The 6,000-nt window shown below is 44.7% G+C and overlaps 1 long non-coding RNA gene across 4 annotated transcripts in view; it reads left to right on the plus strand.

Annotated features, from left to right (window-relative positions):
• Nucleotides 1-6,000, plus strand: part of LOC121012834 (uncharacterized) — a 34,556-nt gene that overhangs the window by 27,612 nt on the left and 944 nt on the right. For 3 of the 4 annotated variants that reach the window (XR_005782344.1, XR_005782345.1, XR_005782347.1), the window contains one exon: nucleotides 861-957. This is a non-coding gene — a long non-coding RNA (uncharacterized LOC121012834). Of the gene's footprint in view, nucleotides 1-860; nucleotides 958-3,669; nucleotides 5,419-6,000 lie in introns of those variants that run through there. The other variant, XR_005782346.1, reaches the window with a different exon arrangement.

Raw genomic sequence — 6,000 nt, forward strand, 5'->3', positions numbered from 1 at the left:
AAACAATATTAGAACAAACTAAATTTAAAATTTAATTTTGAATTATTATAATTGCACCTTGGAGTACATTAAATTGCAGGAAGAATTTCTTGATAGAACTTTTACTTTATTAAAAACTTATATTCTGTATTGGAACGGAATGAATTCAGAAGGTCTGATGTTGGAACACCTTCATTTGGCAAAGCCTTGAAAATAATAATAGAGATGATGCATTTGGGGGCATTTTGTCTTGTAGCAATAATTGTTAAAAAATAGAGGCAAAAGGCAATTCTTTTAAAAATACTTGGGCTACAGTATTTATACCTTTCAAGATAAAGAACATTAGAGAATGGATGAAGTGCTCTGCCTATCTAAAAGTGGGGTGCTAGTGGAAGTGCTGAGCAAGGGGGAGTCAAATCCATGCCCTTTGTGCGTGTCTCTTTGTGTGAGGACATATGCTAGCCCTCTACGGCACTGACTGGTTATTCCAGGCGATGACACCGTACTGCGGGCTCAGTGTTTGGCCTCTGCTTTTAGCAAGTTTGGTACCCAGGGTTTGTGGTAGCCAGGTAAGACTTGTGGAAAGGAACACTGTGTTATGTAGCTTCTATGGAGCAAGCCCTGGGGCAGCTGACTGACATGCAGAGAATTGGCACTCTTTTTCACCTTTCTAGAATGTCCTCTGCCACGATGTCTCTGGAAGACATGTGCATGGGCCATAAACATCTTCATGCCCTATAATCACTCTGTAAGATCCATCCACACATCTCTACCCCAGACTTGTCACCAATTCTCCAAGTCTCTGAGCAAGCAACCACACCACTAGCCATTGCTTATGAATCATTGTAGATTTGTCTCCCAGGCCATTTCTCCTTCCACAGGAAGTGGATGACCAGATGTTCCACTTGAAGTTTGCCTCCCAGGATCATTTCCTTCACCACTGCCTTTCAGGACCATCCCTGAGTGTGAAGTAGTAAGGTAGGCATCCACTTCTGGCTGGTGCCAGCATATCACACTGATTCATCTGTAGACAAGGTCTGTGCTTTACCTTCTTCTGATAACTGGACATAGTAAACTCACTCAGAGGCCATGGGAGTGGGTTCAGGAAGAGGTGGTAAAGCAGTGGGAACAGGAGCCACGGGAACCAGAGCCAGCTGTTGGTAGTTTGCCTGAACTCTCCAGACCTGCGTGGTCTTGCTCTCAGGTATGCCACTTCCAATGTGTAATGGAATGTTGCCATGCATGTCCAATTTGGTAGTTTGGCGGGTTCAATTCATGATGGATACTCAATACATGATGAACAGTCGGCTTGCACAGTCAACTTGGTATCCTTTGGTGATGTGTAAAGCCTCTACCAGAGGCCAGGAGCCAGCCACGGTCTGCTTTTAAGAATGGAGCATAGTTGTCAGCTGAGGAGTGCACTGAGGTTTGCCAGCCACGCTGATGGGCTCCATTAACACTTTCTTCCTTTGGGTCTGTTGATAATGAGAGCTAAGTGGCAGGGACAGCTTGCACCACAGCCTGAACGCACTGAAGAACCCTGTCTTATTTTCTGCTCCACTCAAAACTAGAAGCCTATGAGATCCTTGGTAAGTGAACTATAGCAGCACATACCTCAGGATGGTATATATTACTTCAAAGGCAAAAGAGGGCCACCAAGTACCATGTTTCTTTCTTTGTGGTACATGATACAAGGGGAAGTGACTTGGTTCTCACTTTAAAGGGAAATCCCCACACACTCCACTCTACTCTGCTGAATCCCTGGAAACTTCAGTATTGCAGGTCCACATAAACTTTCATGAGGACTGTCTCCAACCTCTGGCATGTGGGTGCCTTAATTAGACATAAAGGGTGTTTGATATGACCTGCTCAGAAGACCAATTAGCAAATTATCATCAGTATAATGGATCAGCATGATGTTTTGTGAGCTATTGAGATTATCATGACCCCTCCAAACTACATACATGCATGCATATTAGATAGGTGACAGATAGATAGATAGATAGATAGATAATGGATAGATAGATAGATAGAGTCTTGGGATTAAGGGGTGGGCTAAAGGTAAGTATTGGCCCTGACAGCAAAGATACAAAGTGGACCTAAGATGTGTTTGTCATCACCTCATCTGAAGTTTGCCATAATGTATAGTAATTCTTCATGACCCATCTGACCTTTGCTGTAGCCAAAAGTGTGAGTACTTAGGGATGTGGTAAGAATCACCATCCCTTTGTCTCTCACATCTTTGATGGTAACACTGGCCTTTGTCATCCCCTGGAGATGCTTTGCTTCTGCTTTACTCTCTTGAATGAGAGAGAATCTTAGGGGGGAGAGGATAATTCCTGGGGTTTCTACTTGGTTCTTCCTACCAAAACAGCCTTCACTTCACAGATTAGGAAGCTAGTGGACAGCTTTTGCTACTTTCTCTGTGTACCTATGTCCATTGTACAGTACATCTTGAGTTAGAGATACAGCTGCCAAATGGGTCCACCATTCCCTTGGCCCTACTGTTGGGTGGGTTCAACTCCTTCTAACTCTGACCTCTATAAGGCCCTACTCGAACTGGTGGTCCACAGTGGAATTTTGGGTTTCTGTATGGTCAGTGGATGTGTAGCTGGGAAACCTGAATGAGGCTTATGGATTGTACCAATATCAGTTTCTTGACTTTGATACTGTGAAGTTGTGTAATATGTTAACAATGGGCAAGGGGGGAGGGTATTTGGAACTTCCCTGTACATTTCTCTGTACCTCCTGTGAATCGACAATTATTTCAAAGCAAAAATTTTTAAATATAGTTGTAGTTGCTTGCTTTGCTGGGCCATTGAGAGGATCAGAGTAAAAGGCATCTAGTTCAATGTTTAGCACAGGGAGGGGTTTTAATCTATTATATCCAGACAGACACAAACATATATACATACCTGCATTTATGACATTCCTAGTCTCCTATGAGTGAAATATGGGCATTGAGTTGTTTATCTATCAAATATAATATGTATGCCTCACTTTGTAATCTTATTTCCCTGTTGGCCCAGGGCAACAGGGCCAACCATAGCCTTGGTCCCCAACCAAAGGTGCTATCCGGTCCCCACCCCACAGAACCTGGAACATGTACATTACGGTGAGGCAGTGGTGAGGCACCACCTCAGTGGTGGTAGAAGGCAGTGATGGTGGTGTTTAACAATGGAAAGAGCAGAACTGAGGAACAGAGGGGTCTGACATGAGGATGCTGGGAAGACTCAGGGGGGTGACTAGAGACTTCACCTTTGATTACATGTCAAAGAGCTGTGGCTCTGGCCCACCATGGACAGGTGTGCCATGAAAGATGAGACTGATGTTCATCTTGCTACTAATGCTTGTTTAAGAACCTGGGCACGATGTCTAAGTACATAACTAAAGTTGATCTTGATGTCATTACCTGATTCATTATAGTGATTTTCTGGTTGTTTTTATGGATCATTGTAAAACTAGTTTTGAATGAAATATGTATCCTTACTTTTTCCATCTTAATTTTTCAGAACGCGTGCATCCTTCAGTTGCTAAGTAACATGCCTATAAAGTGTTATCACAGAGGTTCTATCTGAATAATTTCTGTAATCACTTAGGAGATTGCTTTAATAGTATATCATCCTAAATGGTAAGAAATGACTAATTCTAGGCTGTTTGGAGAAAACTGACTGAATTATTTCCTCAAAGGCAGGAGGTTCATCAGCCAAGGAGCATAAGACAGAGCACATGGTATACGCCTCGCTCACTGCGCCTCCCCGTCACAAGTTTATCACTGTGTTTCGTGCCTCCAGATGGAGCACACGCTCACCAGGAACTTTCTAAAGTTCCAAAGAGCCAAAGGATCCAAAAAGAAAGATTTTTAAAAAGAAGTATTTTGCTCTAGTGGATTGAAAAATCGCTTTTATCACAACCATAAATGAAACATGATTCAGAAGGAAGGCAGTATTGCTCCAGTTCTCTCAAGGCAGAAACACAAGCAGAGCTGAAGCATGGAAGTCTCATAACCATCCTGATCAAGGGGAACGCTTGACGAGAGACCCATCAGTGTGGCTGCAGGAGGTCTCCTGTGTTATGTCATCTTCTGCTTTTTACACAAGGGTGCTGGAACAGGTGGCCAGGAGCTCAGAAACATGCTCGTCTGACCTGGGGACCAACAAGACAGAATTTGTGATTCTGAACCCCCAAACACAGGCCAGGTTTGTGTGGTTCCCAGGGGCAGATTCTACCCCAGTCCTGACCGTCTTCCAGAAGCCACAGTCCAGGGCTGTGCGTATGAGCACCACAGCACACATTCAGGTGTCCCCTACTTTGAAGAAATTGTGTTCCTTAACATTTCCTTCCCTTCTCTTGACTGATTTCCCTCCTCTATCACCAGACGTTTAGAAAGACTGGTGCTGCTCGCACTGGCTATGCTGTCTGGCCCCACATTTTCTCTTCTTCTCATTGCAATCTACATCCTTGCTCTCCTCCCCAAGTAATCACCAAACTGCTCTTCCCGAGGTCTATTGTGACTTCTTAAATGCCAGATCCTTGTCCTATCTTCGGCCGTCCACCTGAAGGACATCCCTGCTGTGTTGGATGTGGGACACTGTCTCCCCCTTGCAGCTTGCTCCTCCAAAGGCCTTAGTCCCTGGCTCCTCTCTCTTGGTCTGTCTGTCATCCCATGTCCTCATCCTCCTGTTCCTCTCCCCATTTCTTCTTGGTCCCCTTCGATGACCCTCCTCTTTCCGCCCTGTGACTGTTGGCATCCTAGAGGATTAACCTTTTAGCAATTCGTTCTTTTACTCCTTCCACCTGTCCCCAAATCCAGAGCCATCTTGTGCATCCTACTTGGTGCCAGGCACTAAGCTAGTGCAGGAAATACAGAGATGAATGAGATCCAATCTTCAACCTCACCGTGCACACTAAAGTCTAGAGGGAGCAATAGTGTGTACTGTGGTATAAGTTTGGACCAGAAGAGGTGGGGGAAAAATCAATTCTGCGTGATGGGAAGGAACATGTAGTATAATACACTGGAGTATTTACCATGTTGCCTAATCGTTAGATGTGAAGGTCTGTCAGGACTAAGCCAGGGCTTTCCAGAAGAAAGTGTGTGTGTGTGTGTGTGTGTGTGTGTGTGTGTGATGTTACATGCATGTGCGCCTGGAAGCCTCGAGCAGTTGAGGAGCTGTTCCACTCTAAGAAGGGGACCTTATTTTACTCAGGAAGTGCTTCAAATGTAACTTACTGGAAGATTAGCTGGGGGAGGCTAGCTTTGCCCCAACTTGCAGATGAGTCAGTAATTATTCGTATTCCCCCTTTGAACTCTATACTCCAAATTATTTTTGTGTTTCCAAGGGTGATTTCAAAAATACTTAACAAAGACACCAACACAGATCAATCTGGATGAGTGACTGAGCATGATTCCAGAAGTGCTTTTTTGTGCCATAAGGGAAATCCTTTAGATCATGGCGGGGGGGGGGGGGGCGCGGTGTGTGAGTACGTGTGTGCATGTGTGTGTATGTGTGTGTGCATGCATGTGTAGGGTGTCTGGAGGGAGAGGCTGAGCAGCTGAGTTAGAAAGGAAGGGGACAGAACAATTTCACAACTATCTGAAGGTACTTCAGTATGTTAATATCCTGCATGGTCTTACAGAGGCAATCTTGCCTTCCTCCTGAGACTGAAAATTCTCTAAGAACAGATTATACAATCTTATTTTTTTTTTTAATTTTTTTTTTCAACGTTTATTTATTTTTGGGACAGAGAGAGACAGAGCATGAACGGGGGAGGGGCAGAGAGAGAGGGAGACACAGAATCGGAAACAGGCTCCAGTCTCTGAGCGGTCAGCCCAGAGCCCGACGCGGGGCTCGAACTCACGGACCGCGAGATCGTGACCTGGCTGAAGTCGGACGCTTAACCGACTGCGCCACCCAGGCGCCCCTACACAATCTTATTTTAAGGTCAGCTGACTAGCAACCTTAATTTTCCCTTTGACATGTAACCCAACATATTCACAAGTTCTGGGAATAGGATGTAGAC

Source organism: Herpailurus yagouaroundi, unplaced genomic scaffold (genome assembly GCF_014898765.1).
Source record: "Herpailurus yagouaroundi ecotype Mexico unplaced genomic scaffold, PumYag 197, whole genome shotgun sequence".
NCBI classification, from domain to species: domain Eukaryota; kingdom Metazoa; phylum Chordata; class Mammalia; order Carnivora; family Felidae; genus Herpailurus; species Herpailurus yagouaroundi.